The 12923-nt window shown below is 43.0% G+C and overlaps 1 protein-coding gene across 1 annotated transcript in view; it reads left to right on the top strand.

Moving 5' to 3' along the window:
- Positions 1–7614: 7614 nt before the first annotated feature.
- The window catches only part of LOC128305447 (synaptic vesicle membrane protein VAT-1 homolog-like), a 68738-nt gene continuing 63429 nt past the window's right edge, over positions 7615–12923 (top strand). Inside the window, exons 1-2 of the mRNA XM_053042897.1 lie at positions 7615–7816; positions 7978–8252. The gene's annotated coding sequence lies outside the window, so the exon portion shown is untranslated. The remainder of the gene's footprint in view (positions 7817–7977; positions 8253–12923) is intronic.

Below are 12923 nucleotides of genomic sequence, written 5' to 3'. Positions count from 1 at the left end.
ATGCACACAGATTCGATTCGTTGCAAATTTCATAAAATCTCTCTTTCACTCTCCCGACAATACCGACCTTTTTTTCCAGTCGTAGACATTGGACCAGATTTTCATTACAATGCCACCCTGTCCTAAAGCAATATACGTCTTGCCCGTACGGTGCGCATTATGCAAAGTTTACCTTTAAGTTAACAACATTAACACTAACTCGTTACGGCTAACACTTTCCTGCTATACTGCTATCATCATGCACACTTCCCAAAACTCATTGCTCATTGCTTCTAAAAGCTCTTAGGCACTACAACCTAGTGGCGGCACTTACAACTTCATCCTCCCATCCATGGATGGTGTTACCCTCGTTGACCAGCGACTAATTGTGATTTTTAATGTATATTTTTCGCTTTCGTTAACAACCTCTCCACACAGCGCATTTACACTCATACCGTGTGCATTACCGTTTCGCTTATTTTGCGCATTTAACAGTAGCTTCCTTTCATTAAACATTAAAAAAAAACAGTTATAAAAGTCATTTACGTTAAACATTTACGATGATCAATATATATATATTATATACACGGAATGCGTTAAACTATGTTTCTTTTGCTTTACCCGGTGATGACGCTCGACACCATGGTTTGTCGTGTTTTGTTAAGGAATGTAGTAAGAATGTAAGCATAAAATAAACACCACTGTGTTTTGTGTAGGGATAAATTAAACAAATATGCGTAAGCACAACAATCGATCCTTTTCGCTTCCTTTTTTATAGCACTACAGTGCTCCTGTTGTTACAAACTGCCACCGTTGGGCCATAAATCACCGATCTGATCCGAAGGAACAATTATTGCTTTGTTTTATTTAGGCGCTCTTGTTACGACACTTATAGGGTGCACAAGCACGTCCGCGGCCACATTTAAAAGCACGTGCCCACGGGATTGAAATCTCCGCGGGCGTTTGTATGCGTGGTGGTGGGCAAATGTTTGTACAATTATTAAGGAAGGGAACCGCCGCATGTATCAAAGGTAGAAAGAACTGCACACAAGTAAATAGCTGTAAACTACGCGAGTCATTCAAACATGAGCCAACAAACAAAACAAACAAACAAACAAACAAACAATCGAGAGAGGGAACTTGCTGCACTTTTCTTCCCATACCTCCGCTGTTTGATCGGTTAAATATTGGCCTGCGCCTGTTGCCTCGCAAGCATAATGCACTGCATATCGACCATTCTATGCGTGCTCCCCACACGGTTGAGACCCGCCTGCTCTCGGATTCCGTTCCGCATAATTAAGTGTCGCCATCAGTGCCATCAGGCCTGTGGGTGATGAGTCACAGACGATGGCGAGACCGATGGTCTGCACAATTGTTGCAACATAGATATGCATGATCCATACCAGAAAGGTCCTGTTCCGGTCGGGTGAGTGCTGATAAAAAGCAGGTCATTCTTTTAAGCTCAGTCACTCGGGCGTCGGGGGGTTGGGGTCGCAAACGCAAGCAAACTTCCTACGGGGTTTGGCATGAAGAGGAGATGCGTATTAAATCATTTCAACTCCGATCCAACCCGGGAAAGGGAACTCATAAGCGAACGGGTTTCTGCGGGCTCGGGCCGAAATAGCCGGGCGGAATCGTGTAAAGTACAAAATCATGTATCCCCGTGTTGTGCTGTTCCATTATTTCCTCTATTGGTTTTGTTTTAACATTATTTAATTCAATTTCCTTCCGATTGCAGGTTGATGTTTGGCGTTTCTCCCGGTGAGCCGATAGTTGCATTTCCGGGGTTTACCCTACCCCGGAACCATTCGAAGCGGAAATGAAATGGAGTACCGGTGAAATGGAGGAAGATTTAAAGTGACAGCAAGGAATGGTCACGGTGTGAAACGAAAATCTCCCTCTAGGGAAGTGTGTTGTTTGCATTGATATTGGAATTCCAATCATTCCATGCAGTTCCATGCTCAATTGTTTATTCGTTCTACTTTTTTTTAGATATTTAGATAAGTAACGCTTTAAGAACGGTACCCAATCGCTATCAGCGTTTTATTTTTTCAATGCACCGGAACGGATGTACGATGTTCATAACCGTTTCCGGTTCATTAAGAATGCATAGAAACTTATCAAACATTTCGTTTTCTTATCTTTAAAAAGAAGCAAAAAAACTGGGTCTCCGATAAAACAAGCGTCATGAATGTGTGGGCACGTTAGAGGAGTGGCAAGAGGATTGACAGGTTGCAAAGCATGTGTGTGCGCAAAGAGAAGGAATCGTCAAAAAGACAAAACCAACTGACCCGAACCCCGCACGGACCCGAATTTTGTCTTGCCCATCCACCACACCGGAAAGGATCAGCTTTTTGTTAACCTCTTCGGCATTCTTCCCTCTACTGTTTGCATTCTTTCCCCTGCGCACCGGAATCGATGCAGACGGCACGTGTCTTACGTAAAAAGGTACTTAAGAAGTATGTTTCAACGCTAAAAGGAAGATCCGCTTGGTTGTTTTTTGGGCCAAACGTGGAAGTAATCAAAAATTAATGTACTTCCTTTACATTTTTTCTTTAATATGTTACGTTTAAAGTTTTTTTTCTGTACATTTTACAAAAAATGTGAACAAATAAATGAATGTTCGCAGTCTCGGCCTGCTGCAGGAGTCCTCTGAACCGCTCACGGTCGAGCCCTTCGTCTGCCAATCCATTATCCCGGTATTTATGATGGACGCATCAATCCCCATCGCTCCATCTCAATTTGGGCCAACTACGCCTACTCTGTCTATGTGGACGACCTCGTCCGGTATCATTCTCATGATGTTACCAGCTCACCATAGTCTGGCGAGTCAACACGCTGTACGTCAGAAAGTTCGCCGTACATCTCAAAGAGTTCGTCATTGTAGCAGCTTCTCCATTATCCTTCCACAAATCCTACTGAGCATCTTCCTTCCGAACGCGGTCAAGAGGGTTTGGTCAGTTTTGGACAAATTCCATGTCTCAGAGGTATATATACTGGAACTAAATAAGTTCTATGTTGTTTTTGGAGAACTACAGAAGTAGTGGAAACGGGGTGTAATTCACCCAGTCTACAAAACAGGGCGACCGGCTAGAATTCTCGAATTTTTGTGCCATCGCAGTCCTCAATGCCGCCTATAAGATCCTGTTCCAGATCCTTTCACCACTTGTTACAAATTACTTTGGCAGCTACCAAGCTGACGATGGACTCTCCTGTCTGCTCTTCAATATCGCTTTAGAAAGTGACATACGAAACGCGGGCCTAGACAACATTCAAAGTCAATGTTCATTGGCAAGACGACATCATTGCGAAGAGTTGGATTGAGAATCAATGTGATGCCGACGAAATACCTGCTTGCCGGAGGTTCATCCCGTGATAGGGCCCACTTGTGAGACAGCGTATCAGTTGACGGCGATAGCCTTGTTGTGGTCGATTAGCTCTGCTATCTTGGGACAGTCGTTACTTTAGACAACGACATCAGCTTCGATATCCGGAGATGCTTTGAACAGGGGAATTGTGCATACTACGGGCCTCATCGGTCTGCTGAGATCCAGAAGACTTCGTAATGTATATTAGATTATGCATTAGAACATCAGTCAACGTTACGCTTCGTCAGATCGTTGGGAAATCATAATACTATGAACGCCATTAAGTCCTGCGAATCAAAATACTCCAATAAATTATAATATATATCAGATATTGATAAGCCTGTTAATCACCAACAGTCACGATGCCTAAGAAATAGCAGCGAAGGGCGCTATTGCACTTACCATCTTGGTCCATAATAAAAACAATGGACCAAAGCAAGAGACTCAGAGCAACAATGGACTCAGAGCAAGCTGTCCTCGTCCTGTTATGAAAAATTATTTATTAAAACGTGGCAACAAATCATTAAAGAGGCTTAATCACCTAGGAAAAGTATGCCATGGAAAGCCTAAAAACGATTGTGTTTTAATGATCTTGTAAACTTTTCACCAGCAGACACCACGAGTGTGTGTCATATCTAGGACTTTCGGTGAGTCATGTGATTTGCGAGGAAATTAATTCGTGAGTCACCGTTACGGTTGGCTCCAATCTGGAAAAACATGCTCCGACAAACGAGCGGAAAAAACGGATCACTCCCGGGTCGGATCCCGTGGCAACTTCCTCATGGCTTGCTAAGACATCGCGCAAAAAGTCAAAGTCACTTGTGTGATAAATATTCAAACCACTCAAATTAGACGTAGCGCAACACCGGTGGACGTACTTTATGTACAGAAGTGTGGAAAAGAAGGAAACGATTATTTGCCCGAGTGGACCGCACGGCCAACCATATCACGATGCCGGTTGATGATGATGATGATGATGCCGATACATCATGCTGGAGTAAGCACAACCTTCGAAGGGTGGGAAAATCGGGCACGGTGCCGGTGGGGGCGGGCACATGTTGCTTCCGTCGAAGGCTTCGAAATTGCGCGGAAAATCGATACAGAAGAGATGGAAATTGTTGCCGGCTTGTTGCTTTTGGGTACACAAACACACCCCATGCGCGCCCCGCGGTCAGTGGCAGTGCGATAAGGCACCGTGCGATGGAGTGGGGGGCCAACATTTAGATCGATGGGGGCGAAACAAAAGCAACACAGCACAAATACGCACATAAAATTGCAATCACATTTTTCCCGTTTTTCCCCCGGTGGTGGTGGCGATGTGGAGTCCCCAAACGCGTCCTTCAACATGACGTTTATGTGTTTTTCCATTTCATCGCCTACTTGTTTCCTGTTTTTTTTATTTATTCCGATTCAATCCCTTAGCCTTCTCTCTCCCGTCTCGTGCCCTCTCACACGACTATTCTCTTCATCTGTGTCATTGCAGTTTTCCACCGTGTGCACAGTAGTGGTGCGGTGTCCTTTCGATGCGCGCGACAACTAATGCAACTGAATGCCGGCCACACCCAGGACATATGGTGGTTAGAAACTTCAACGGGAGTCACCACATCGGTATGCTCTGGCGCGCTTCCCTGATTACACTGAGATCCTTCCGATTCAGCACACACATACGAACGCACGGTGGTGTGTGACTCCTTCCAGGTTTCCGCACAGCCGGTCCAGCAGTCCAAGGGCTGATGAATAATTCATGCCGCATGATAATATTATAGGCCACCAGGGGTCGTTTTACTCAGGCGAAGAAGACAGGAAGTTTGTCAAGTCTAAGATTTTTTGGGGCCAGCAAAAAAAAAAGGAACCCCCTACAACCTGATGATGGAAGCATGTTTCATTTTCTTGCTGTAGCATCCAAATTCCCGAAGGTGTACTACTTCGGCTTGTCTTTCTTTTTTGTACCTTTCAGGATGTTCAAGGTATTCAGCCTTGCAGTAGACCAATTTGCCAAAAGTGACCAAAAATGTCAGTTAAAGCTGAGTGTGGTGTTGAAGAAGAATTACACGTACACTGTCCAACGACCACGTTGGAAGTCTCCCCCTTTTTTGGGTGGATACCATCCACAAGCAGGATATCGGATTCAGAATTTAAAACGAAACTGTAGCCTGTGTGTCCGCTTACCTACACCAACGCGTAACATTGGCCACGTGTACATTCCCGATGGTCTGGTGCCGTACATCCGTTGGCGCCCCTTCGCGCGGTTCCGAACTGCGCAAACTCGCGCCCTTCTCCTTCGCCGTCGCGAGTTTCCGGCTTTTCGGCCGGCATTTTTAAGGACGATGGTGCGGTGTAGTTGCGGGGTGGCAATGTCGCGGGATGCGTTTTAGTGACGTGTCTGGACGATCGACTCCGAAGATAAGACCCACCGGGTGGGGTTTCCCATCCTCCCCTAAGGGCAGACTGGCAAAAGGGATGTGGTGCCTAGCGAAAGGGGTAGGATTTGTGTCGTGCAAATGGGGTGTGGGTGTTTCCTCTCTCTCTCTCTACGGTTACTTCCACCCTCACCCTCCACACGTCTGTCTGTCTGGGTGGGTGGGAGTGTGGTTGGCGGTGTCTTGTCTGTCCATTTCCACGCTCCCCGCAAGGCTTATGGCGAGGTGAACTGGTGAAAATTCTATCCAGAATTAGTGTGAAGTTCAACAAAATACTTACCCCTTAAAAATAAAAGAAAGAAAGAGAGATAGATAGAAAAAAATACTTATTTGTTGTTGCGTACCAGGAAATGCAAGTTCTCGGCTGTGTTAGTGCGAATGGAAATGTGACCGGTGTTTTGTAAAGTTTTTTTTTATAAAACAGTTTTTTGGCAAAATTTTGCATCGCTTAGTGGAGGAAGTGCATACTTTTGTCATGTTGTGCTTAATGCGAGTATATTTTTGTTATCAAAAATTACTTTCAATACTATGCATTAGTTAACTTTAGAAACTTATAACCGGCCTTCTGCAAGTGACTTTTCAAATGCATACGTTGGTCGTTGGTTCATAAAATGTATTGATTTTTAGTAGAAAATTGCAAACATATGGTATTCTCTCACAGTTACAAGTGTGTAGCTCAGGCTTTAAAGTTTCCAAAGAAATTTAAACCGTTTTCCTCTATGGAAAGCGTTTTATAAATCATGCTTGGAATACTTACAAAGCTTTAATAACCCCATCTATTTATAGAACGCTTATAGGAATAGCAGTTTGTGTTGCATGGAAGATAATTTTTAGTATTTTTATGCAGCAACTGAAATATGCAGCATGAACGAAAAGCATATGGGAGGGAAAACGGGAGTACGACGCGGTACAACATGGATTGAAAGAGAGAGAAAGCACGATTCTCGAGAGCATCGGCTTTAGCACAGTGGGCTATTTTTGAATTTTAAATCATGCCCACACATTTTTATGCAATTGTTTTGTTTTAACTACGAAATACCATATACGCATTTTTGATAACCTTTAATAATATTACAATTGGCTTGTTTAATTGTTGAATTTTATGGTACTGCTGTATGAATAAATAATTAATTTTAAGGAAAAAAATTAACTTGACCATAATACGTTACATTTCTGGTTCAGTGTGCACAGTGGGATTAGACTTCGGTTGAAATGAAATGGGGCTCTCTCTCTCTGTAGCTCTCCTGTTGGTTTGTGGTGAGTGAGGAATAATTTGAAAGGAAGGAAGGAGAAAGAAACCAAGAAGGGGCCGTGCGGGTGCCGGCTCTCTCTCGCGACAGCGGTGATGGAAGCGATCTCGCACAACGGGATTGTGCTTCCACCAGTGCTTTTTTGGGATGTGAATAGAAACGCACTTTTTATTTTGCTTTATTTTATGCACTTTTTCTAGTACATCGATTGCAATTTTTATTTTATTTGTCAGAAGATCCGCATTTATCATAAATATCGCATACACATATACTTTTCATTGCCGCTTAGGCTAGAATTTCGTCCTAAAAGTAGCAAAATTTTGCACCACTTTCCTACTATATGCACTCTTGATATAGCACAACACTACGCAAATCCTTGCAACACTCCACTGCATGCACGCACACACATACACATCCATCCAGTCTCAGAAGAGCAGAAAGGCACAACATGCAGTGCAATGTGCGACAGGGATGGAGTGATAGCTTATCGAGAGCGGTTCGGTTTGTGGAGTAAGCCGCGAGGTAAAAATTGCTCCTTGGGTGGTTCTGCTCATTGCAATCGCTCACTTCTCACTAGACATCCTAAGCGTGCGGTTGTGCGTTGTACGTCTCCGGCCATTTTCTCAACGACCAGCAGTAAAAGCGGTTTATCCTGGAATATAGATAGCAGATAGAAGTTGCTTGTTTGTAACCGTTAATCCAATCGTGTGTGCTAGTTTTCTGGTGCGTGCGTGTATCAAATCCAACTCTGTTTCGTCGACAAATCCCCCCTATATTAGGCCCGCGTACAGCGCAACCGGTAAGATCATCGTTTCTTTGTTCATCCGCACCAGTGTGTAGGGCGTCGCGTGTGTGCCGTGTGCTGCTGGAAAATTCCTGTCCGTTTTTCATTTGTGTGCAGGAATTCATTTCTTTCTTCCTTTCTTTCTCTCTCTCTCTGTCTTTCTTTCTGGTTTTAAGGAAATTGCAACCCACCAACCGTGTCCCGTGTATGCGAGTGCAAATCGTGCGTGATCGAGTGTAGCTTCACTTGCGAAAAACGAAAGAAGAAAAGTATCCTTTGTGTATAGTGTGTGTACGGTTTCCCCGAAAGAAAGGAACCACCAAACGTTTAGTGTGAACAAAAAACCTCCAAATCGTGTCGTTCGAAGTGTCCATCTTATTTTCATTGGCCATCTTGCAACCAAGGCAAGCTATTCTTCGCCCGAGGATAAAGTAATCCCTCGTCTCGACAGGTAGGTTTTAAATTTAAGGACGACCATACAAAAAGAATTGGAAAGGCAACAAAACAAAAGTGTGACAATGCAGGCACAAAAAGGCATACTGTGATTCGATTGGGAAGAAACTGGTGTGTGCAGTGTTGAATAACGGAGTAACATATTGCAACGAAAATATGTGTCCTGATGTGACTGGTGCACAAAGTGAGACGTCCAAGCAAGCCGGTCTGCGTGAGATGAGTTTCATTGTGAACCAAACGGGCTTAAATGGAGCTGTATGGGGAAACAATTGCTGTTGGGGTTACTGTGGAATGGTTAAGAAAAGCAATTTGAAATGTGTAATGCATCTTGTTTTAAACTTTCATTCGATGAACTTCCAAACATCCACATAACTCCATTTCGCGCTTGCATGAGCAAAAAGGAATGTGTTTTTCAACTCACGCACCGGCCGCTCATGGACGCTTTCTCATCGCTCACAGTCAAATCTCACTCCTTCTTTTGGTAAAACAAAAGAGATGCAATAAATCCGAACGCATATTGTGATGCCGTGTTTCTTGTGCATCACTGCACGTCACTTGCATCCAGAATGTCACTCTTGCTTTTGACCATAATCGAAGAAAAAAAGGAAGGGCAGATTGCTCTCGTTTGTTCTGTGTGTGTTTACTGCGTACTGCGCTTGGTTTTTTTGTGTGCGTTTTACGCACATATGGTTAAACTATCTTCACTTTTGCGCTTTTGTGATCGAGTCGATATTAGCGTTCCCAGTCTCTGGTACGTGCCGCCAACATGCTCTCAGGGGACCGTGCGCCTCATACTGGTTGTGGAACAAAGAAGGGAAGCTTCGTCCGCGGTCCCTTTCAAGCGTACACTCTTCTCTTTTCTCTTTTGTCGCTTTCTTGTGCGACCGCTTCGTCGATGGTTGTGTGCTGTCCTTGTGTATCAATTCGTTTCTTCTTCCTGCCATATTCGCCACAATCGTCCCTACTTGCCGGCCGCGTGGTGTGGTCAAACCGATGGCGTCGATTCAAATCGCTTTTCGAACGTAACGCGGGCCCGTCTTTTTAACCCTTCCTCGTACGCAATGTGTCACAGTACTTCAAAATGAGGAGAAACACTTCATCGATGCACGCACACATGCTCACTTATCGGTCGGTTCGTTTTCAATTGCTCCGTTTCTCCTTCACTCTATTCGCCTTGCGTGCGAAACGAACGGAACATAAACCGCGGAAAGAGAGAGAAGAAATTTGAAAAAGGGATCGCAAACGGCTTTTTCCCTCAAATTCTCGTGCTGCGTTTCGAACGCGATTTACGTTTGAGAGAGAGAGAGAGTGAGCGAATGTGAGAGAGTGAGGGAGATGGGCTTCTTTTTTTAATAAAGCGACTAAAAGGCAAAAACTACATGTTCTGCCTTTTTAATTGTTCAAACACACAGTTTCAATCGTTAACGTCTGCTTGCGTCGCCCCCGTGCTTTCCACCTAAACCCGTTTTCCGCTTCCCCTCCCCCATATACGCTTCAACCCCTTTGTTTCGCGTTTGTCCTTCGCGGCCGTTCAAGGGACCACTCGTGCACATTTGTTTCCTTCTATCCTTTAACCCTTTGGCGAGTGTGTGTGCTTACACGCACATACGCCAACTATTCCGTTTCCATATGTGTAGGCGTATGTGTAGGGTGGGCATGTGTGTGTGTTCGCGAGTTGGCTTAGACGCATCTCGCGGCAGTTGGGGCTGAAGGATGGATAAACAAATGACGCGGCTGCCTATGATCGAAGTAGAAACATGCAGAAAGCGAATGGAAGCAAATGTGGAATGAAAATTTCCCTTCCATCTGTCTATACTCCCTTTCCATCTCGCCCTACTCGCATGCACACATCTTCGCGTCGGCTTTGTGCGTTCGCGATGAGTGAGTCATAATTATTTCATTCTGTGAACGCTCCACCATCATGCCCACCACACAACCTTCCATATCCTCGCTTTACCATCATTTTGCTCATCTATATGCTTCATTGATGATATTGTAGGGTTGTAGAGGAAGACAATTTAAAGCAACGGCGAGCGACGAGTGTGTGCGAATATTTGCATTTTCGTTAGGAGAAAGAGCTCTTGTGGAAGGAAAATTTAGTTTACAAAAAAAGGGAACGGAAAGTTTGTAGGATAGATACAGTTTTCGAGGAAATTTACGGTGAAAAAGTTAGGTGTGAAACATAGCATATGGGTAACGCTGTTGTCTCAAAAGTGCCCCTCTTTCCAAAGAGTTCAGAGAAAAGTACAGAGTCCAGAGCGTGACTACCTTTTTACTATTAAACCGGTATTACTACCATAGTTATTACGCTTAATATAAAGATACGATTGCTTCACTGTAAGGAAATTGGCTGACAATGTCACAGTAATAGTCTCGCATTTATTTAATTAAGGAAAGATAAACAGAAAACATGTTATTTAAATGTTTCTGTGGCTCTTCAAGGTTTCAGGCGTTTCTGGTTAAAATGTCTAATTAATTCCATTAAAACACGAAGTAACAGTGCAAGAAGTAAATCCTACAACTGCTAGCGAAATCGTACATGTTCAATTTTCAAACGTTACCAAAGATAACTTTTTCCATCTTTTTATTTCACCATTTTGTCGTTAATTGAAAATTTCAAAATTTACTAAGAATACCCAATAGTATATTTTTTCAAACACCTTTTATTGTTTTACTTTTTGGAATTGAATTTGAAAGGTGTCTCTCATTTTGTAATGAACTTCAATGAAACGTGTCCTTTTGTGATGTATAATTTTTTTTAATGCATTCATCTGCAAATAGAAAAAAATCCCATCCGACATAAAAGGTAGTTTTTTTTCTATTTCGCAAAAATATTTTTTTTGTGTTTTTTAGAATGAGCTTATTCTTATTTGCTTAACAAGTAAGTAAGTAAGTAAATAAGTAAGAAAGTAAGAATAAGCTTTTAATTTACTACATGCATTTCTTCGCTATCTGCAGGATTTGCGTCATATTGCAGACTTATCATTCAACTTATCATTAACTGACAAGGCAAGGAAAGCCTATATTTACAGAGTAAAATAAAAACATACACGTATATTGCCCTTTTTTTGTTGTTGTTCGTTCGGTGTTGACTAAATTTGTTGTGTTCCTTCCGAGCTTTCTCGGCTATCAGCTTTTAACTTGTATGCGCTCACCTTTTTTCTTTGTTTTTTTTCTTCTGTTGGGGGGTGGTTCGCAATTCTGTTTGATTTGCTTCTCGTTTCGTTTTCATTTCTTATACACTCTTGGCTCTTGGTTTGTTTTTCTGTAAGCAAATTTCGTTCCATTCGCTGAACAACACCACAACACAACACACCAAAGCGAAATATGGCGCGCGTGTGCACATTCACGCACACACAGAGGTCGCAAACAGCTCACTCATTCGCTGCACACACCAAATAAACAAAAAAAGTAATAATAGAAACAATGCATCAATTTCGCTCCAGACCTTACTTAGGGTTCAGTCGATTCGGGATGCATAATGAGCCAAAGGTGTGTATGTGCGTTCGGATTGTAGGTCGGTAAAATGCATTCTACTTTCTTCATACACCTTATCATACACGCAAAATGTTGTGAACCCATACTGCATCCTGTCTTACCGCGCGATTACTTTTAAAGCTCCAAAAACACCTCACCTCACCAGAATTGCCCTCTAGAATGACCTCTTCTCTTAAGCCGTGTTTGTTTCTGGTGCATTATTTATCTCGGGGCCTGGGGGGAGGGAGGGAATGTGCTATAATTTGTGCAAGACGTTCTTATCGAGCGCAAACTGTGCCATTTTTGTACTCGACTGTTCTTTCCATTCTTTTTAAAACGTACCGGCCACAGCAATGCGTTTGTACAGGCACACAGACGAAAACAGGGCGAAAACGTTCGGTGAGCTTTGTTTTGTTGGTGATTGCACCCTTGGCTTGGCGGTACTGTTTGCGGATAATTGTGTGCTGTCGGATGATAAGGCCGTAGTTAATCATGTCTCTATGCGTTTGAGAGTTTGTTGCTGAGCTGTGGCGTGGTGGGCTGCATTGTTGCAATGGGTTGTTCTAGAGTGTAGAAATAAACAAACATTAATGATATGAAATTCTAAAATGCCTCTTGTTTTTTCTCCATGGAAGTCTGTTTTAGGTTTCAGGCAGCAATATCTGTCGGCATCTTGCTTTTAAGGCATAACAATAAACATCGATAATAAGTGCAACTATTCTTGCGATTAAAGGAACTCTCTCGCATCATCTCATTCAACCCGTCAATCGAACGATGAATTCGCGCAAACGTGTTTGACACATGCGAATGCGAGCTACATTACTTTATGCTTGTCAGTTTTTCTGCTTTAGCTATGATCTAAGATTAACTAAACTTTTTATCGCAATCATCTGAAAAGGATCCCCTTTTCGCTACTGGTTCCACTTGAACGTGAGGTCCGAGGTTCGTCCGTATATTATTCCGTTACAGCTTCTCCTTCTATCGAATGGTAGTTTCGCGTTCGATCATCGTTGCGAACTTTATGTCGAAACCCCCAAGTTCAGGGGGTAGGACACTGTGCCATAATTAAAAAAAAAGCCTTCTTGGCTTAATAAAATCATAGTGTTTTCTTTTTTAAACACTACCAAACGTTGAAGAGACTCGCTGTTCTAAAGTTAAGCTACAGTAAACTTTAAAAACGATCAGCTCATTG

Source organism: Anopheles moucheti, chromosome 3 (assembly GCF_943734755.1).
Source record: "Anopheles moucheti chromosome 3, idAnoMoucSN_F20_07, whole genome shotgun sequence".
NCBI lineage: Eukaryota > Metazoa > Arthropoda > Insecta > Diptera > Culicidae > Anopheles > Anopheles moucheti.
Note: the sequence above shows the minus strand (reverse complement) of the source record. Positions and strands in the feature narration are given on the sequence as shown.